We start from the raw sequence: 23,062 nt of genomic DNA, 5'->3' as shown, positions 1-23,062 counted from the left end.
TAGACCCATTATAAGCCGTCTTTATAAAAGGAATAACTTTATTCGGGATACCCTTCCTCCACAAAGCAAGCTAGATAAACTTCCTGTTGATGCTGAGAAAAGCCTTTTAAAATCAATAAACAAGAAGCGATGGAGTGATTGGAATACAACGCACTTCTCGATGCATTCTCAAACAATCTTTGCAAAAACGACTCCAGGTTTAGCACTTCAAGAAATCACCTGTTTTTTTGAGTTTGACAATCTACCAATTTTCCTATCATTGGGGAAGTTTTCAAAGACCTATGGCCCGTTGCAGCAATTCACTTGACGAACTTGATGCTCCTTGTAAGAATTCTCCGGGAATCAAATCTAGCCCCTATCTAGGGGATATGGTGCTTGATCGTAAATTTGTTGTGTTTTTATTAGTCTTCGAATATTATTATGCTGAGTGGATTCAGATTTTAGCAATATTAGTGGGCTTATAAAAAACTTCTGTTCCACATATGTTCACACTGCAACAAACAGGCCAGCTGTTTTGGCATTAAGTGAAACTTAGATAAGTGGAGATTCTTTCGGAATATAATCTAAATGGGTATAGCTCATTGCCGTTATTCGCAGATATGGTTACAAAATTGAATTCTTTGTATAATTTGAAATTTTATCCCCAATAGTGTAACATTTATCAAACCTAAAAAAAACTCCTGGTTTGATTCAAATTTTTGCATTACAAGAAATTAAGGCAAAAAAACTATAATGTCCCAAAGGTAGTAAACATTTCTGGTCATTTTTAAAAAAACGTACGAAACACCCACGTCATCCTCGGTTTCAACGCTCGTCCACAATGACATTCCCTATGTAAGCTCGTTTAATAAAACCAATTTGCTTGCAGCACTATTTGCTATTAATGCGATGCTTCCAGAGAGTCTTCCTGTTCTTCAGAGCGTAAACGATAACGCTGGGAAAACCACTGCGTAACCTTTTCCATTTTTCCTACTAACAGGTCTCTTTCCAAGCGCATGTAAAAAAGCATTTGTACAACTTGTCCCTAAAAAATTCGAATACTCTTAACCTCTAACTATCGTCAAATAGCATTCACGTCCCTTCTTTTCAAGGTAATGGAAAAGCTGATTAATTATAAGCTTAAGAAATATCTCGAAGAACGGAACGTTCTTAATGACTGACAGAATGGCTTTCGTAACAATAGGTCTACTGGTGATCTAATGGTTTATCTTACCGAACAGTGGAACAAATCCTTACATCGTTTTATAGAAAGTAAGATTATTGCACTTGTATTTCAAAAACATTTGATAGAGGTTGGGACCAAGCTCTCTTATCGAAAGTGAGTGCTTTTGGTGCTGATGAATTACTTATTCGTTGGATTAGAAATTACCTTTCTAACCGTTTTCTAACAAGTTGTATTGGATGGTTTCAAGTCTGAAATTCATAAAATAAATGTTGGTGTTCTCCAGAGCTCCGCTTTGTCCCCGACTCTCTTTCTCATATTTATAAACGATCTCTTGTCTGCCACTAATAATCCATTAAACTGTTTTGCTGACGACAGTACCTTCAGCTTTTTATATTCGTTTCTAGATTTACATCTTTGTCCTTTGGATGTGTAACTTCAACGGCAGCTTTGTTAAGCTCATTAAATTCTGATATCGACAGCATTGTACTATTGGGAAATAAGATCATTCTAGAATTTAATGCTAAAGCTAAGTCGATCTCAACTATTGGTCGCCTAAGCTCTAAGAAATACATGCTACACCCCCATTAACTCTCTCTTTCCTAATTGTTGGATGAATCTGGTGTGGTTTGGGCCTTTACTTCCTTTTTCAAGGAGTGTTCCCAATTTCCCAAATTCTAGAAACAGTCTTTGCCAACGTCAACGTCTAATCATTCCTTATCCGAGGCATGATATAATTTTTTTAAACAGAAAGCCATTTTTCTTGTTCTCAAGACATTAAAATAGCAAATCAATATGTACCATAAGTAGTGACTTTAGTATTTTGTTAGAGATTATAAACTTCTTTAAATATCATTTTTTTTTTTAAGTTTAAGGATATCAAAATTAATAGTTCCCGTTGGAAGTTAATAAAAGCATTTACCACTTAAAAGCTTACCAACACATAATTTCATAAAAGCTTGAGAATATTAAAGACGACAATAAAACTTTAGACTTTCCAATTTTAACTTAATTGGAATGTCTCTGGTTGTTATGCTGTTTTGGTCTTTGTTTAAAAAATAAAATAACAATCTGACAATTTTATTCAAACTTCAACAATAAAACGTAGGTACCCAATTTTTCTGTCTTTACATGTCATTGCCATCATTACAACAATTTCACATCTTTTTATACTTGGAAAATCTGTAAACGAACGCAAATTGTAAAGCATCCCTCTCTCTGTGTCTCTATGGCTAACAAACACAACACATCTGTATGTAGTCCTTTAGCTTTTTAGTCCTTACAGATTCCCGAGTCCTGAGTCCCGACTTATTTATTCCTGCACAACGAAGCGGAACCAAATGCAAACGCTCTCAGTTCCACATATGAAGCAAAATGTAGCTACTATGAAGCTGGGATGTTGAGTTGATGTGAGTGCGAGATCCTTGCATGGGAACGAATGCGAACATAATTGAAATATTTCACTAAGGACTCTTTTGTAAGGATGTATGTATCCTTTACCCTACCTACACATATCTTTATAGAGCTACATGACAAACAAAAAGGAAGAAGCGCATTTCACTTCAGGTTGTCTCCTTGATTTGTTACTAGGAACTCAACGAGTCTATTTATATTTATCCAGATCCAGATCCCGAAACCTCCATAGCTCTTCCTCATTTTCGTTCTTTTTACCTCCACCCAACACCGCCACCTTCACCGTTTACCTTCTCTTCCATAGCAGCATTTTATACAACATTGAACAATAAAAATGGAATTCCCGAGAATCCTCTGAAGGCAAGTGGCAACTGAGAAGCAACAAAAATGAGAAAAATAAGGGAAAAAACTTCCAAGTCCTTCCAACATAGAAGCAGATTATCCTGCACGAAAGCTAAAACCTAACTGTTGTTTGTAGCTTTTATTTAGTATGACATGGATCGAGGGTGGAAGGTTTGAGTGAGGTGTGTAAGTATACAGAATTGAAAATGCGTAGAAAAAGGAGATGAAGCAAAAAAAAAACAAGAACGTACCATGACAACGCATCCTTGCACACAGTTATTTATAAAAGTATACACAGCGACTCTGTTCCGTGAAATTTTTTATCTTAAATTGGCTCTTATTATTCTGGATGAACGCAGCATGGAGGCTATAGGAAGAAGAAGAAAATGCAGTATAAAATTAGCTTGACAGCTCTCGAAAATATGACTTTTAAGCCAGTAATTGCCGCTTTTTTGCCGTTTTTAAGCCGTTCTGTTACTTCAGTTCTCAAGGTGTTCTAATTATGCGTGGCGTGATATGGGTAATCCAAAAATATGCACGTTTGGCTCCTCTAAAATACTTATTTACCAAGTGTATGCAATCTATAGTCCAACATGCCTATTTACTTTCAACAATAAGGCGCTCTGTGGCAAGTATTGAATTCGAAAAAAATTCCGAACTGGAGTTTTTGACAAAGCATAACTTATTACTTAACTTAACTTATTTTAAAGACCAAAAATAAAATAAGTCATCATACTTTCTTTTTGGTTAAACATACAAAATTCGAAGGTTCTCAGAAATAGCTTTGATTTTTTGTTTCAAAAACTGATAACCTTTTTAGAGTCCACAGTACAATTGTCAACAAGTCCGCTATCACGACGTTTCCTACTTCTGATCCTAATAAATTCACAATCAATGTAGTACCACCTCTAGGCACATCAGACCATTGTATCGTGTCTGCAAAATTCTCATGGCTAAAAACAACCCAGTAAAAGAAAAAACTTCTATGAGAACCGTTTGGCAATATGAGAAAGCCAACTGGGACGGTCTCAATGAATTCTTCAGGATCTTAAACTGGTCACTATGCTTCCTTCATAGTGACGTGGATTCCAGCGCAGATATGGCTACAAATTTAATTCTTTATGGAATGAGATATTTTATCCCGAATAGGGTGAAATCTTTCAAACCCAAAGAGAACTCATGGTTTGATTCGAGCTGTAAAGTGGTTATTAGGTTCAGAGCTGTAAGTTTCCGTTGGTATAAAGCCAACCCGACTGAAGACAACCGGAATAAGTTCAAACAAGCTAGAAAGACTTGCAATGGTCATATTCGACAAACCACACTTTTGCATCATCAGAAATTAAGGCAAAAAATACTACAATGTCCCAAAGGTAGACAGAATTTCTGGTCATTTGTAGAAAACGTACGAAACACCACGTCATCCTCGCTTTCAACGCTCGTGCACAATGACACTCCCTATGTAAGCTCGATTGATAAAGCCAATTCACTTGCAGCACAGTTCTCTGTTAATTCGAAGCTACTGGAAAGTGCCATGAGTCCTCCTGTTCTTGAGAGCGTAAACGATTCTATGGGACGAATCTTCTTTTGCACTCGTGTAGTTGCAAGAGTACTGAAAGACATTGACATACACAAATCCGCTGGACTGGATAGTACCTCCCCAATTGTTCTGAAGAGGTGTTGTTCATCGCTGGCAAAACCACTACGTTAACTTTTCCATCTTTCCTAATCTACAGGTCTCTTTCCGAGCGGATGGAAAATAGCATTTGTCCAGCCTGTCCCTTAAAAAGGCGAATCCTCCTCTCCCTCTTACTATCGTCCAATAGCACTCACATCCCTTCTTTCCAAGGTCGTGGAAACGCTGATTAATTATCAGCTCAAGATTTATCTCCAAGAGCGGAACCTTTTTAATGACCGACAGTATGGCTTTCGTAGCAATATGTCTACTGGTGATCTCATGGTTTATCTCACTGAACAAATCTTTAAATCGTTTTGGAGAAAGTAAGATTATTGCACTTGATATTTCAAAAGTATTTGATAGTGTTTGGCACCAAGCACTTTTATCGAAAATGTGTGCTATTGGTATTGATGAATCTCTATTTCGTTGGATTAGAAGAACAAGTCATATTGGACGGTTTCAAGTCAGAAATTCATAAAATAAACGCTGGTGTCCCTCAGGGCTCCGTTCTGTCTCCGACTCTCTTCCTTATATTCATAAATGATCTTATGTCTTTCACTTTTAATCCAGTAAACTGTTTCGCCGACGACAGTCCCCTCAGCTTCTCATACTAGTTTCTAGATTTACAGCCTTATTCTTCGGATGCGAAACTTAAACGGCAGCATATGATAATCTTATTAAATTCTGATTTTGACAGCATTGTCCAATGGGGAATCAGAAACCGTGTAGAAAACTCAATGCTGTCTCCTGTCGTTAAAGAGAAACACACCCCGATGCCACTTTTTATGAGTGGCACTTGCATCCAGGAAACTAAACAACTGCAAGAAATATTTCACCTATTCTGATCTGGCTATAATCTACAAAGCTTTCATCCGTCCAAAGCTTATATTCGCATATCTGGGCCGGTGCCCCTAAAACAAGTTGAAGTCTCTTGGATAGAAAACAAAAAAGGGCTTTAAAAATGAGAGGCGATAGAACTATAATCGAAACATTTACATCGCTAGAACACCGCCGCAATGTCTCATGCCTTTCGTTGTTTTATCGATATTTTTAGAAACAATGTACTGTTGAATAAGCCAGTTGCATTCCACCCCTTAAATGACTCTGCAGTAATACTCGCACTTCCAGGAATGCTCATCAGTTTACCCTTGAGCTCAATTTCGGGCATACTGTCAAGGATAGAAATTCTTTTTTTAAATCTCACATCGAAAATGTGAAATGCTTTAGCCAGCTCTGTTTTTACCTCCCATTTTGAAGTTCAGAACTTTAAGAAAAATGTGCACCGGTATCTCTTCTTAAATATTTCCGTATTTTCCTAATGCTCGCACTGTGTTAAAATATAAACATTTACGTCTACATTTTACACTACTCTGCACATAAATGAACATAGCACCTTGAGCAACTTGTCTCTGTAAGGTGATAACAACACAAGACATTAATACAAGACAGAAGAGAAAGAATAACAGACAGGAAGAAAACATGACAACAGCACGCGGTAGGTTTCGAGACGGTCCCCCATCTGTCTACTAACCACGCTACTGATGCTTGATTTCGGTGATCGATGGGAACCGAAGTTTTATCAGTGACTAGGAAAAGTAAACTTTTCGATGACTAGAACAATTTTCCAAGATTCGATTTTCGAAAAAAGGGGAGTTCAGTCAAAATAAGTTCTCATTCTTTAAAACCCCTATTTTGGCTTTTTTCAAAAAAAAAAAAAAAAACAATTGGAACAACGCGCAACAAACATGGAACAACTTTCAGAAATAAGAAAACCGAAAATTTACTTAATTCAGAAGATAATCTTTGGGTCTATATTTTTGATATGGTAACTCTGGTCTGCAGGTCCAATTTTCGATGACTTTTTCCAATATACATATGTAGCCGTATATCAACAAAAATTCAAAGAATTCTGTATTTAAAGTGGCAATTGATTCGGACTTATTGCAGGAGTAGACATATCCCCACAGGAAATAGTGAAGCTGAGTGACATCTTGACTTTAATAAAATTTTGAAAGTAAAATCAAATTTTTGACGCCTCCCTGAACCATCCTAATTTCTGAGAAAATTTAAGAATGTATATGTCGTCGAAAAAGTAAAATATAGTAATTCATTGTCTTAACTTTGGAAATCTTTGGTGATAGATATGTATAAACTCTGCAACTTTTAAGGGATGCCCACCTGCTATATGCGATTTCAATGAACCTTCGGGGAATGTACATACAGTACCGTTCGAAAGCTTTTGGTCGAACTTTTTTTTTAATTTTGTCAATTGTGTTGAAGTAACAACATATTTTTAATGAGGTTTTATTTTATTATGCGTTTCAAATCGTTTTGTGATAGAATGAGTTTTTTGAAATTTTTCTAGAATTGTGAAAAAGTGAATACATATACCGAAAAGTGAATTTTTAAGGTACCTGCCTCATATTTGTTTTTTTTTTATTACTTCTCAGAAACAAGTTGTATCTACTTAGTACTTTGTTGGACCTCCTCTTAATTTATTGGGCTTCACATCAGCGAGACATTGAATGAGATAGGTGATATCGTTCTTCAGGTCCGAGTAAGTAGTGTTTTTAACTCATTAACTGAATCTGGGTGCTTCTTTGCAACTTCAAGATTCATTATAGACCAAATATGAAATCTGGACTGTAGAGGGACCAAATTAGTACATCAATATTATTTTCTTCGAAGTATTGTTTAACCTTAGAAATAGGAAAAAAATCCAAATATAGTTTTTGATCGACAGTCAGTCATGGAAAAATAAAAACAAGTTCATACTTACAATTTTGACTGCATGACAATGAACATTGTCCGGTTGAAAAATAAAACTGCAAGCGTCCCCCCAAATGATTTAGCACCGTGGGCTCCAATACTTTTTCCACTACTCGAAGGTAAACTTCTACATTGACTTTGAATTCTAAAAAGCTCGTTCTACCTTTCTCATGAATGAGTTGAATTTAGAATTTTGAAAATTGAATTTTTATTCGTCCAAAAAGATGACATTGATCCACATGTCTTGAGTCCAATTTAGGTGCTCCTAAACGATTGCTCTAATCGTTTTTCTTTGACTCTTTTTGGAAAATCCGGCTTAAGTGCCAGCTTGAGAGCTCTTAGTCCAGCTGTCACGAGCTTTTTTCTCACTGAGCTTGACGAAATTATTTTTCCTCTATCTCTATACAAATCGTTTTTAAGACTTATCGAAGTTTTGAACCGATGCCGACGAAGACTGTACAACACCAAAAACAATCTTCCACTGGGGTTGTCCTTTTTCGCCTCCCTGAGCCCTTTTTTCTACTAGTAGTCGCGGTCTCATGACATTTTTGTTGCAACTTCCATTCAACAGTTTGTTGAGCAATATTCAGTCCCTTAGAAATTTAACGTATTGTCAAATTTAGACTACAAAAAATATTGTCTTTATGTTCCCAACTGATTTCTTCCATTTTTCCCAAAAAATCGCTTCGGCTGGTATTGGACTACTATCACGAGCCAAATGCAGCTCTTATGATTAATAACATCAACCTTAATACAGCGCTTGAATGAAATCATGCTTCCTAGTGCAAAAGCAACCCGTAACGTTCGTAAATTCCAAGAACTGATCTCGAACAGGGTAGCAAAATGTTTGACCACCATTTTTCGAACGGCACTGTATATCATCAATACTATATATCTTGGACTGAACTTTAATTCGTTTTAAACCAATTTGTCTGCGTTTTAATTACCGTCGATGTCAAAATGATCTGCGACCCAACATAGGGTAACCGTTTTGGTTTCGATGAGTAAACAAGGCTCCCTATGGTATTGCTGTACCAGTCTTCACTTTGTTACAGTGTCACATGTGGCCTTGATTGCTGCTTGACTGTTGATATATACGAGTACATGTGTATGCCTTTTTCTTCCAAATTGTACATATATAAAAAGATCCTTGTTGGCTTCAGAAACCACCAGTTCTTCAGCTTCAAGAAAACAGCCGTTACGAGTATTTGGAAGCTTCATTGATCTTTCTAGGGGAGGATTACATGAAAAGATTCCAAACCCTATTCCCCCCGTCTTAAAACCATCCGTGAAGACAGTGGGAATTTTGTTTGTTTGTGCTACTGCATGACCTAGCTTGTAGCTTGTTGTAACCCATCTCTGCGTTTACAATTCCTGTTTTGAGCATAGCATCAATCCAGTTTGAAAACATTAGTTGACAAAGCTTAGGACTTGTTGAATTGCAATGCTAGTAACATCGTAAAAAGCCCTCTCGATGTCTTATAATGCACCTAAGGTGAATACTTTGAAGTCAATTGAAGCAACTACTTCATGAAGATCTTATTCAAAAGCTATTTGGGCATGTGAAAGAGGGTTATCATTTAGGTAGTACGATAATAGGTTCTATTTTTAAACAAACTTTTTGGATACAAGAGCCTGTGCCTGCGACGCAGTCGTGCATTTTAGTTTTTGCAAAATTCCTCACAAAGATGAGGTTAAGATAAGGATCAGCACAACGCTGACGTTGATGAATGCATCCTCCCACCCAACTATTAGGACACGCACATTCCTTTACCTTTATTATATTTCAATTGGCCACAGAACTGCAAGGGGTGGAAAAACCATCCCTAGCAAAGCCATCCAACCAACCGTCAAACTGATGAAGCCTGCGATGATGAAACGGAATTTAATTTCAAAGTAACAACGAACTGGCACAGAGATACGCTTTCGCTGTAGGTACTCAACGTTTTGATTTGAAGCAGTCGTGGATAGTGAACTTTGAAACAAACAAAAAAAGAAATAAAAACAAAGCAAATAATTTAACCAAAGGACGAACAAGGACGAAACAACAACAATTGATAAGAGAAAAAAAACAATACGGAAAAGAAAATGTATTCAACCCAGCAACTCAAACAATTAAACATCCGTTGAAAGCGAATTGAAATCCATCGATGTAAATATAATAACCAATATCCGTTGGATAAAGTTTATTCTGCTTTGATTTTGCTCGAAAAGCCTCACAACTGCAAGAAGGCAGGGGTGGAAGGAGTTTATTGGAGCAGGAACTGGGAAACAGGATGATGGCGAAGGGATGAATAATTTCGCAGCATATAGAAAGGAATTCATTTTCATTTTCATTTTTTAATCCATCATCGAGCACGGTAGAGCGAGCATTGAAAACACTGATGAGGATCAAGCAATAGGCTAGGCAACATCTTGCCTATTGCCTATGGTAACGGCTTATCCTTACAACACAGGATGCGGCCTGGATGGGATGGGAATGCGGAATGAATTGGAATTCCTTGTTAGTAGTTCCTTTGCTCTCTTTCACGTCTTCATATATACTCGTACCTATACGTAGGTACTCGTATTATTTAATTATTTTTTGCTTTTTTTCTTCTTTGTATTCTTTTTAATTTATTCTGCGAAATTCATCCACTTGCCTGTGTGCCATCGTTCCCGTTCTTTGGCAACATCAAACCGTACCACCTACAACCCCAGAGCTGCCTTTATGAACGACTTTGGCAAATAAAATGGCTCTGGTTTGCTTTTTCTCTTCTATTCGGTATCACTGTTTTTGTGTGTCTCTTTGTGTGTCCTGTCCTGATCCTGACTGCTGTCGCTGCTTTTGCTCCTGCTTCAGATTCAGCTTCAGATTCAGAGCTTCAGCTATACTACGAGGAGTACAAAAATAGGTATAGATACATTTTGCCTTGTCCTGTTTGCATAATTTTTTAATTAACGTTGATTTATTGAAAGCCCCGAGGTTGATTTTTCCGAACGTGTTCACTGTGGCGGAACAAATTAAAAACTCAATTTGGTAAAGTGGAATTATTAAAATGTCCTTGTGCTTGTGATGTGCGTGGTGGACGTTGGCGTTGTTTGGTCGCCTGGTCGTTTTTTTTTTTTTTGTGAATTGGGTATGCATGCATATTTATTGAGAAATTGTAGGCGGATATGAGGTGATGGAAGACCTTCTCTCTTAACTTGGGAACTTGAACAGGAGGACACTACATTACAGTATAACAAATGTTTCACAACGAATAAAGATTCTTTGGAAGAATAAACTCAGAAAAAAGGAAGCTCTGTGCTGTCATTTGTTTTATTCAAAGGGGAATAACTTAAGTGAACGGATGTCGAAAAGTATTGGGATCAAAGAGGTCAACTTTTATAAAACTGTGTATGTTTTTTTTAATTAATATGTAAAATGTGATAAACATCTTTACAAAAGATAAATTTTGTGTTCTTTTTTTATTAATTAAGTTTTACATTTAGCCTGTTTACATAATTCTTGAGATTTAGGTTGTCTTAAAAACGGATGCTAGTTTATGGATGAATGCACTCACTGACATCCTTTTTAGAATATTTTTCAATATTCAAATCACTTTCAACTTTAAGCTATTCATGAATTCTGTAGAAAAAAGGGACACATCGGAACTATTTTTCACAAAATAAAAAAGGGATGATGACCCAATCCTTCTGAGTATGCTCAATGTTCATAAAAGCGTTACATTCCCTGAATTGTATTTGTAGTTTTACAAGAAATAATTATCTCTACATGTAAGTGGTTCACTTAGGCGTACGTGCATGCTTTTCTTTCTAATTTTATTTCTAACAAAATTCTCTTCATTTTTGTTCATGGTAAATAATTTGGATTTTATATTCTCATTGGATCAACATGTTGGCTTTATTAGCTAAGAAATTACATAGAATCTTATGTTGAAACATAATTTTTGGCGTATTATCGTGCGACCACTTTTTCGAGCATTTCGGGACTCATTTTATCAATAGTTAATAAAATATGATATTTTTTGCTTTATCAATTTAGAAACAGATATTAAGCATGTCCCCATAAAAAGTAGTCCAGTCTATTTCTTGAGATGAGTCGGTAACCAAAAAAGTGATAATTGCAAACGCTGTTAGAAATTTTCCGAAGTCTTGTTGAGACCATTTAAACAATTTGCAATGATTTTGTGAAAAAAGTCATAAGCCATTTAACTTTAAGCGTTCACACCAAAAAGTTTTTTTTTTCAGAATAGAATTGAGTCTCAAGAGTTTCATGAGGGTTGCGCTCACACAAAAAACGACAATTTTGCTTGATTACTTACCCTTTAAGCCAGAAATGAAGCTGATGATTGTTCGACGATAAAAGTGCCCAAGTGCAGTCAACAAACCTTGAATATTGGGAATGCATTTCCCAATTGTTAAACACTGTTCTGTGAAAATCTTGCATGGTAGTTTTTGTAATGTCAGTTAATAGGGTTTGACGGCTGAGGATGCCATATTTTGATATGTTGATATTTTTGTTCAGTACGATTTGGCAATTTGTCATGAATTGTTAAACATTAATTCAAAATTGAACAAATTTATTTCGAAATAAGAGCGTTCGTGAAGTTCTACTCGTTGTACACTCGCGAAAAAGGATTCGTCAGTTAGCTAATTGTTCCAGAAGATATTATCAAATCACCATTACATCCATTCAAATTGACTTATTGCTGAGTTTTACACGCTTCCTTCATCTTCGGTTCTTTTACCACCGAATAGAAGAATAGCGAACGCTGCAGTGTGGAGTCATGCTGACTGATTTTTTGTTTAAATAAGATAAGTATTGATGGTTCCAACATGACCATAAAATTATTGCATAATAAACTTTGAGAAAACTTCATTTTCAGAAATTGTCCTGTACTGTACCCTAGTTGACGGGACTTAACACTTCTCGATTAATTTGTTTAAGACTGTGTTGAGTCCCTATGCCGAAAAACTCGTTAAGCATTTGAAGCCACAATATTCGAGATACCATTGATCTCACTTATAACTTCATATTCGTGGTCGTCATTCGGTATTTCTAAAAGCTTGAAGTCAACATCTTTACTCTTTAAGTTTTTAGTTGATTTTGTAGGCTTGCGTTTTTATTTGTAAAATAAAGCTGTGGTACGATGAAATAAGATTGAATTCAGTATTTAATTCTGTTTCCGAGGTATTATAGTCAAAATTGAATTCTTACTATTTTTTTTAATTTTAGTTCATAAAAAAAAATCCTTTTGGATTTTTCTATAAAAAAATATATTTTCTATAAACAACAATATTTTGCATAAAATAATGAAGAAGTCAATAAATTCATTTATTGTCAACATTCGAGTCGAAAATCAGTTCCTATAAATTTTAAATAGTATTTTTTGTCGCTTTTTATTTTTAATCAAAAGACTTGGTCGCGGTTTCAAAAGTATAGGGCTGGAATTTGACAATTGTTAAACTAAGTTGTTGAACCAATTTTTTTTTGTCAGTTAACAGTCTGACATATTACGAAAATGGATCGTTTAACTATCGCTCATTGCATACAAATTGTTAAAACCTACTCAAAGAAATTTTGATTCTGCCCTAGCCACATATCGTGCTTTAAGGAGAGATTATGGTTTAAATAATAGTCACTTTTTTATATTGTACGCGCACTCAAGGGGATATGAATACCCTTATGATGAGTATACACAGTGCGAGTAGTTAGAAAGGGAGGATAGGATTTTTAAGGATATACCGATGCACATTATAATGAGTGAAAAATATTAAGTCTGGTAAAGCATTCCACATTCGTGTAGTGCGACAAAAAAAAGAATCTCTGTACTTTACAGTACGACCAAATTCCGCTTAAGGGTAAACTGATGGGCATTCCTAAAAGAACGAGTATTACGGTTGAATTGTTTAAGGGGAGGAATGCAACTGGCAATTTCATTAGAGCATTGCTTATGGAATTAGCGATAAAATAATGAGAGACATGAGACCTCAAGACTGTGCTCGAGATATGCAAAAGTTTTAGTAAGACAACGGTCACCTTTCATTTTCAGAGCTCTCTTTTGAATTCTGTCCAAGAGGCTGAATATGGGAATTTAGCTTAAGTTTTGGACAAATATAAGCTATATAATTTATAGCCAGATCAGCAAAAAACTTCTTGCATCGTCGGAGGAAACCTAAACACTTAGCAGAGTTTTTGGCAATGTCAACACACAAGTTGTTTGTAATGCACATACCTAGAACTGAAAGCTGTTCAGTCTCCTCGACGCAAGTAGCACTAATGGTTAGTATCATTGAAGGAGTGTTACGCTTTTGCGACAGTAGACAGCTGGTAGTCCACATCAGAAGAACAAGGATGAGAACCTAAAAACGAATATGAAAAGCTGAGCGAAACAGTTTAGTAGGTTAGAAGTTTCAGACAAAAGATCATTTATAAAAATAAAGAAGAGCGTTAGAGTCAAAACGGAGCCCTGAGGTACACCACCACTCTATCAAATGCCTTTGAAATATCAAGTGTAATAATCTTACTTTCTCCAAAACCATGTAAAGATATGTTTCACTGTTCGGTGAGATAAACCATAAGATCACCAGTGGACCTTTTGCTATGAAGGCTATACTGCCGGTCATTAAGAATCTTTCGTTCTTGAAGATTTTTCGAAAATTGATCAGCGTTTCCATGACCTTGGAAAGAAGTGACGTCAGCGCAATTGGACTATAGTTAGGGTGAGTAGGATTCGCCCTTTTTTAAGGGACAGTGTGGACAAATGCAATTTTCCAGTTATTCGGGAAGATACCTGTAAAACAGGTTTTGTCAGCTTTAAAAAACAATTCTTCCGAACAATAGCGGGGCCCAGCGGATTTGGTGAATGACAAGATTTTTAAGTACTCTAGTAACCGTGTAATTTCTTGTCGTGGCGATTTCAACTAGGCACCAAGATCATGCCATTTGATACATCTGGACATTTTTTTTTGTATTACTATTTATTGAAATTTAGAAAAATGTTAAATAAGGCAAACAATTTTTCTTTTTGGCCCATTGACATTACTTTGAAGCACATAATTTTTACATTAAAATATCATACAAATTTGTTGATTTGTTTTAAAATTCAAAATTTTATTTAAGTCGCTAGCATTATTGATTCGAGAGATGTATGTGGCCAAATTCACTTTAATTAAAACTTATTTTAAAAAGTTCTCAATTTTTTAAGGTCCTTTATAACTGTATTTCGATAGTTCTGCTAGTTCCTGAGATATGATATCCCATAAGTATAGACGAACGAATACACGCACATACAGACATTTCTCTAAAAATCATTTATTTAAGTTTAATTTTGAAAAACTTGCAATAAAACAATTAAGTGTATAATAACTTAATTTGGCAAGTTGAAAATGAATTTCAATAATATTTCTGTGATTTATAAGTAATACAAGTTCTCAACTTCCTAAAAAAGCACACTTTATTTATAGGACATTTATTTTGACAGCTAATTTTACAGCTCATTTGACAGCCAATCATGTCGGGAGTTTTATAGTTAAAAAAAAAAACGGTTAAATAGAACAACTTGCATAAAGTGCAGCGCAGTTACACGCTACAGTAAAGGTATTTAATTCGAAAAAGACCTGATGCTTTGAAGGTAAACTTTAAGACTAAACATTTGGTTCCATCACTTTAAATGACCAAAATCATGTTATCTAGTCTTAAAATTAGTCTTTTATGATGTCATTCTTTTATGTTGTTATTGTAAAAATGAAATACCAACCCCTTTAGTTTTATAAGGTAGACATCCCTAATGAGAATCTTATCTTGAGATCTCCGATATTTAGACGAAAATAAAACTTTTCCTAACACTGAAAACATATTACTTCTCTAGGGAAGTTTAAGGTTGAGTCAACTTCAATAAAGTATAACTCCATACAGCATATTAAGCATTACCTGAACCACATAACATTATTGAGGTAATGTACATATTTGCCTTCAAAACTTAGCAATTCAGTCCATTTCGATGTGGCTTTTCGTAAACTCAATTCGCACAAGCACTGCGGGCTCTACAAAAACTCAGGTGCCACAAGTTCACTCACTTACCCCATTTCAACTAAGTATACATGAATGAATAAATGTAGCTACATACATATATGAAGTGCGACCGGCATTGGTACTGGCTTAAACCAATGCAGGGCCCCATCAGTAACAGTTCTATAGTTCCAAACATCGCATTCTAAAAGGAGCCCCATTCCCCCATCATCGTCGGGAAGATATTGCTCTATATGGCAAAATGGAAATGCATTTCACACTAGAAATTAACACACATGCCATGGAAAACTAAATCCCAAAACCACGAGACCATACTGCAGGCGAAATTTAATGGAAGCGAGAGCTTGAGAAGCGTTTATGAGCTTCAAGGGCAACCAAATTTATTTCAACTTCCAAAACTATACCAACATGCATTAGGGAATTACAATAAAACTTTTCTTTATCTGTGAGTGTGTTTGCGTTTGTATATGTGTACTGCATATGCATGTATGTATGTGGAATTTAATCCTCGCTAATATCCTGAGTGTGGTGCATGCAACAAAGGAGCAAAGCAAATGATTGCGGAAAGGATTAAAATACCCTGATGATGATGATGGTGTCTCTCTATAGGATACTTTAAGTGTGGCAGGAGTGGCAATGCGGTGCGGTGTGGTGGCGGCAATAGCAATACCAAAGGCAAGCGTAGCATCTAGGAAAGCGATATTTTGGCCACTTACGGATTAGCAAAAGTTGGTGTCATTGATTTTTAATTTCAATTTAAGACCAGCAGCACACAAATACAAACACTGGCAAGCCCCCGAAGAAAGTTCTATCTTTTAAAGTTGCTAATCCCCACCCCCAGCCCAGCAACTATACGAACTATATACCAGGATCAGGACCAGGACCAGCCATCACCATCAGAGAGTGCCCTAATTCGAACACAAATTGCGGTACCTCAAACTTTTGCATTGCAAAAAAGGGGCAAGTTTAGCATCTCGATTATAAGATATTTTGCCCGCATTGTTTGGAATTCGGAACCTCCCTACACCACCATCCACACCCATCACCAGACCCAAGACTCGAACCACAGATAACTTAAGATTTTGTACAACGCAATCACCGACACTAAGGCACTTTAGGCCATCAGGGTTGCCATGTCCTAAACATAGCTCGATAGTTCAATACAAAACCCGTCTAGAGATGGTTTTTCAAATTTTAGAGTGATGAAACAAAAATAACAATTTGCTTTAAAACTAGTTAAAAAATAACAAACTGGTAAGATGTGCTCAGTCTTCAGAAAAGCCAATTTGACAAGAGTGATAAATCTAGACATCGTGCCTAAAAATATGCACAGAAACGCTTTTGCAGCCTTCCAGTTATAAATAATGAGAATAGTATTGGTCCAATAATCGACCCTTGTGGAACACCTTTTTGTAAAGAATGGATTTTTACTTAAACATACCGATTTTCTCAAAGATAGATAACTTTTGAGGATAACACAATATGGCAAGCCCAGTTTCTCTAAGGCTGAGGAGCTGATGATGAGATGTGAGGTAGTGAAGGGTGGTGAGAGAGTGTACACAAAGACTCAGGGATTAATTTGCCATAACAACTATTTTGCACATGGAAATCTCATGTTTTGCTAAGTCCCACCCCTAAGGTTATTTAGTAAGCAGGGTAATTAATTCGGCTACTGATGTGGGTATGTGTGTATAAACGTCACGTGTGTGCTTGTAGTGGTGTACTCATATCTATGAAAATTGATATTTTCCCATATGTTTAATGTTTGTAAGGTGAAAAGGGTGGGGGGAGGAGTAATTTAAGGAATACCAACCAACCGACCAAAGATGGGTGAAAGGATTTTCCATCGGACAAAATGTGGTCAGGCATTTTGTATGCAATCAAAGTGTTAGTGCAAGCGAGTGTGTATTTTATATACGTATACGTTATACGGATTGTGTACTTAATCCCTTTTAATTAGTTGCAAACAAAATGACTCTAAAACCTTCTTCCTCTTCCTCTTTCCCTGGCCCATTTTCGAACTGACTGAAGTTGAAGTTATTTTTTATTTAATTTGAACTTCTTTGTTCCGAAATATAAACAAGATTATCCCGTCCCGGTTTCTATTTTCGAGATGTCTTGTGTTCTTGTATAAGTTTACTTTTGAAAGTTTGTATGCACTGGAATAAACAAAAAAGTACCTACCCTTCAAATACTTAAGACTTTACGAGGTAGAATATACTTAGTTTTGTAATGAATTTTAGTCGTAAAAGTGGGATTAATTATTGCGGATTCCAAATGAGTTATTCATTTAATGTTGTTTTTATATAGGATTTTGGTTTTTCGGAATTTATGAGGGTTTTGTTTTTGAAGGCAATAAAACCGGAAATAGCTTTTTCAGTAATGCCGATGTCAATACCGAATACTGATGCCGATGCCGCACCGGGCCGTCTAGAACTATGTGTTGGTTTAATAAAACGAGCTTAATAATAATTTAAAGGAAAGAGGCAAAAGGGACAATTTTAACAATTCAATCCGGGTCTTTTTGCTACAAAGTTATTGTCGATTCAGATGGAGTTTTGAGTTTAATGGTGTCACAGATGATACTCAGTATATAAGAACTGATGTTGCCATAGAACGAACAGAGGAAGAGACCTTTTGATAGGTGTCCTTTTTCTATTTTCTATACCAAAAGGTGTTTTTCAAGCAAATTTATTGCAATTCTAAGGTTTATGTTAAAACATTTGAGCTGTGTCCTGACTTATGTGGATTATGTTACCTTGTGTTATGTTATACTCATTAAGGGGTCAAAGTGTTATCTTAAATTTCTTATTCGGAGTCTATTTCAGCTCTACGTTGATAAAAGCTGTAGGTATACGTTATGGGTGGATTCCAAGCGGATACTCTTGATGCCGCATAAAAACACAAATAAAAATTCTTTAAGACTTATTTTCAGCAAGTTTTTGCGACCCACCGAAAATGCGGTCCCAATCTTAAATTTGGTTTACTTTTTAAAAAAGCAGTTTTACCATCTCATGCACGTTTATTGTTTTGTGTCATTGCAAAAACACATCTTCAGTTTGGTCTATAATTTAAGAAAAGTATCGTCTTGCAAACAACAATGCTTGCACATTATTCTATTTTATTTTATTTTATTTTATCTTATTTTATTATCAATATGCGTTTTCTGCTGAAAAAATTCATAGTGCTCTTCTTCTATTTTTACTTATTTACTTACTTAGATCCCTAGACCTGTTAGGTCCGTTGCGAACCCTTTAAGGAAAGTAGGGCCTCTACTACTCATACGCGCCATCGTGTGCGGTTTCCGAAGTTGTGTTTAGGCTCTTGCTTAGCGACGCTGATTCCTCCTCGACTGTCTTGCGCCAAGTGCTTCCCAGTCGTCCATTTGTTTGTTTGTCCAATGCATTGCCACTTACGCCTTCGTATAACAGAGTCTATGTGCCTGGCCTGTGCTTCTATGAAGGACCTCATTGGATATTTGGTTAGGCCAGAAAATACTTAGGATATAGCGAAGACATCTATTTACAAAGGTTTGCAGCTCTCTTCTAATGGCTGAAGTAACCTTCCAGGTGTTGCAACCATAGAGAAGCACAGATTCGTCATTTATGCGAAACAGTCGTAGCTTTGTTCTTAAGATGATAGAGTTATTCCTCTAAATTTTCGACAGCACACCGACCGCCGCTGTTGGTTTGCCGATGCGGCAAATGACATCTTGTTTGGTTACTAAATCGATGGAGACGATACTTCTTAGGTATTGAAAGCTCTCCACTTTTTTCTCCGGTTGCGAGGAAATATTTTTTTTAAGGACGGTCAGGCTCCAAGGCTGATCATTTTTTTTTGCCGGAATTAATTTTCAGTCTCTGCTTCTGCTTTTCTTCACTACCTGTTGTATTTGATGGATATTCATGATCCTATTTTAGAGTAAGCAAACATCGTCCGCGTAATCCAAGTGCTTTAAATAGGATGTCAAAGTCCATTGGATCCTTCCGCTACCTGACAAAGCTGCGTGCAGTATCACCAATAAATACAATATTGGCGACAGAGCACAGCTCTGTTTGACTCCGCTATGGATTTCAAAACTCAAATTTGACAACCTACCATCGTGCAGAACGTGACACTTTTTTCTATCATATTTTGCTTTAATAATAGAAATTAGTTTTTCTGGGAGGCCTCTCCTCCAAAAAGCTAACCAGATGTACTCTCTGTTGACGCTATGAAAGGCCTTCTCGAAGACGATGAACTTTAGGTGTTCAACGCACTGCTCAATTATGATCCGCAGGGTATGATGAATACAGGAGGTTCCAGCGCGGAATCCTGCTTGTTCCGCTTTGAGTGTGGCAAGGTGTTCTATGATGCGTTCCTGTATGACTTTTGCTACTATTTTGGCAACGGCAATTCCCCAATTCCTTTCCTGTTTTCGCGCTTTGTAATATTTCTTTTTTTTTTGGAGCTCGACGATCATTCCCTTCTTCCACTCATCGGGGAATCTTTCGGTGTTCCAGCCTTCTTTTATGAGCAGATGAAGCAGTTCGCTTGATGACGTTGGCGCTGCTTGTAAAAGCTTACGGGAATTTCATCAAGTCCTACCGATTTGTTGTTCTTAAGTGCTTTAATTGCGGCAACGATCTCATCTTTACTGGGAGGTGCGGTGCGGATTCGGGGAATAGTTTGTTCGGGAGCTTCAGAAAGTATCGGCTGCACGTTGTTTGCAAATACTCGGTTTAAAACCGAGGAAAAGTGTTCTTTAAACCTGTTCAATTGTTTATCCACCGAACTTAGCAAAGTACAAAGTAAAATGACTCGCACACAGGAATGGTTAAGAGTTGTAATTCACTAAGCCCTAGTTCTATTCGACCTGTTGAGGGACATATTTCTTTCTGCCCCAGCCCCTACAGCTCAAACCATTAGATCGATGGAATTAAAAATTGTAAAGTAAGGTTTTTATTAAACAAATTCGCGTTAGTCGAAGTCTTTTTGTTAAAAAATCAAAAATCGAATTTTTATTAAAATTTCTCTAAAATGTTGTTTCTTAATGTGGCTTCTTTTAATAAAAATTATGTTTGCATAGCTACAGAAGGAAGCCCCATTGAACTGGAATTTTGTTTTTAAGTTTTAACAAGAACTAATTTACCAATTTCAATATTAATTTTTCTGCCAAACTCGTTAAATGCATTTACATTTTTCAAGACAAACTTATTTTATAGTTGAATTTTTAAAATGGGCCTATTATGTTAGACAACTTAGAACAAAGATGAGTTTGTAATCTGGCAATTGGTATTACTGATATTAACTAGTTGACTATCACAAGTCAACCACCAGTCAACCAAATGGTTGACTTTTTAAGTGTTTTTGGGGTATTGTGTAAGCCAGTTGAGTTGTCTCTCAGTTGTGATTGTTGTCGAAATTCAACAACTAATATTTAACTTTTGTGTAGTGCATACGCATCAAATTTTACAAATAATAACATAAACATTTGTAAGAAAATTATTTTTTAGATTCAAAATTACAAAACCTGCTTAATTCGAGAGGTTTATTGAGGTTTTGCAGCAGAAACCAGATCTGGCCAAAGGCAAGGGACAATTTGGTTATACAAAAAGAACCCAAGACGAAGAATGGCAAAATGTAGCTGTTCAATTAAATAGTAAGGTAAGTTTACCTGAATGAAAAAGCCATAACTTTTTTACAAAGTATATACACTTATACAAATGGATCCATTACAGGAGACATTTTAAAAGAAATCTTGCAATCAACTGCAAAAATCAGTAAATCCAACAGGCACCGCACTTGGACCGAACGGTTTAGAATCCTCATCTGTGCAGCAACGGTGACGATGATAACTTTTCACCACCTGAAGATAAATGGAAAATCCACATCATTTTCCAGCAAAGCTACGAAGAGAAATCAATTGCAACCAATTGAGGAAGAAAGAATTGGGTATCTTAAAACTTAGACGAACAACCATATCCAAAATGCTGCAGCTGTTGAAGAACATTGAACCATATTGTTGATTCATTTATCTCGTTTTTGCTGGACAGTAGGAATGGGTCTATCATTGATTCCAAGAGTCGATAAGAAAATTTGTTTGCAAACTCTTACTCTCGAGTTTTCAATTGTAAAATAATATGAATTATTATTTTGTCGACAGTTCTTGTTAATGATATTGCGGGTGGGATCATTTTCTACCCGAATGTATCGATACTTCGGCTTACTATAGATCATCGAAGACGCAATAAAAGATCGTTGCTTGTTGATACATCCAAAGTGCCAGTAATTCGTAAATATTTTTAATTAATCTTCTTCATTTACTTTTGTCGAACATCCAACATTCTGCACTGACAAAAGGGACCCATTTTTTTCTGAATTCAATGAACCTTTTACTCTTCGAATTTGAAATATAGGGTTTTCTAAATCTAATTGCATCGAAAGCTTTATTTTTTTTCGATTTATCTCTTTTTTTAATTTCGCTTTTTTTTCATTGGATTGTATAGTTTGTACTGGACTTGAAACTGGAGTATCATCCAAAGACTCTGAAGAACAGCTTGAGGAATTAAAATTTGGGGCATCACAGTCGTCATTTGAAAAAAAAAAATCAGAGCCTGTCTGATCGGATGAAGAAGCTGACAAAGATTGTTCATTAACTAGGTTTCTTTGACTTGTTATTAGATTAGGGACACTGGCACCACTACATCCAGGTTCAGGAGTGGTTTGATTTCGTGTACCTATGTTGAATTGAAGTTTAGTATATTCGGTTAACTGTTTTTCTATGTTGAATTGAAGATGAGTCTTTTTGGTTCATTGTATAAACGAAGCAGTTGATTGATGATTGGGTAAACCAGGTTGATTCGAAGGTGAATGTTGATGCTAAAAGCAATATTCAGGCGAAAATTTAACATAAAAAAAGATTACGTAGATGACTATAAAATACTTACAGTGTTTTCGTAGTTATAACAATATTTAATGTTTTGTACATCTAATGGTGATGCTGGCAAATATGGTTAAATTATTAGACTACGTTAACCTGCTATTAAATTAGTGACGCTACACCCAAGTTCAGAAGTGATTTCTGAGTGTTATTTAGGTAAACCAGGCTGATTTGAAGGTGAAACTGTCCATTCTGGTTTATTAATATTGGTCAAATTTCTCGCCAGTGTAACGAGTAATTGAGATCGGTTCAATCTATGTACATTATAAAACAAAAATTTGGTCGTATTAAACAATAATTCTTTTCTAGGATTTTCCAAAAAAACAATTACGAAATGACACTTCTTACACTGCAAAAACAAAACTTTTTAAAGTTTAAGCTTGACATAACTTCAGAAAGTGACTTTTAACATTCGTAATAATAATTTTGACGTAAAATACATAATATCAGTTTAGTTTTAAAAAAGTTATAAATAAGTGTCACAAATAAAAAAGTGTCGAAAATAAAACCTAAAACTTACCTCTTCGTTTTAATGTAGTCCGACATTTTCCGATAAAAACGGCTGACATGAAACTGAAAATGTCGTTTTACTGATGAATAGTTCAGGGACGTAATTCAAAATGCACAACGACACTTTCGCCCTCATGTTTTCAGTTTAAGAAATATTTTTATGACAGTTTGATCAAAAGGTAGCATTTTTTTACTGATTTTTTCTGCATACTTAACTCAAAATCACACATTTATGAGTTACAACAGTTTGCG

The sequence above is a fragment of the Eupeodes corollae genome, chromosome 1 (assembly GCF_945859685.1).
Source record: "Eupeodes corollae chromosome 1, idEupCoro1.1, whole genome shotgun sequence".
NCBI classification, from domain to species: Eukaryota; Metazoa; Arthropoda; class Insecta; order Diptera; family Syrphidae; genus Eupeodes; species Eupeodes corollae.
This window is presented reverse-complemented; position numbering follows the sequence as displayed.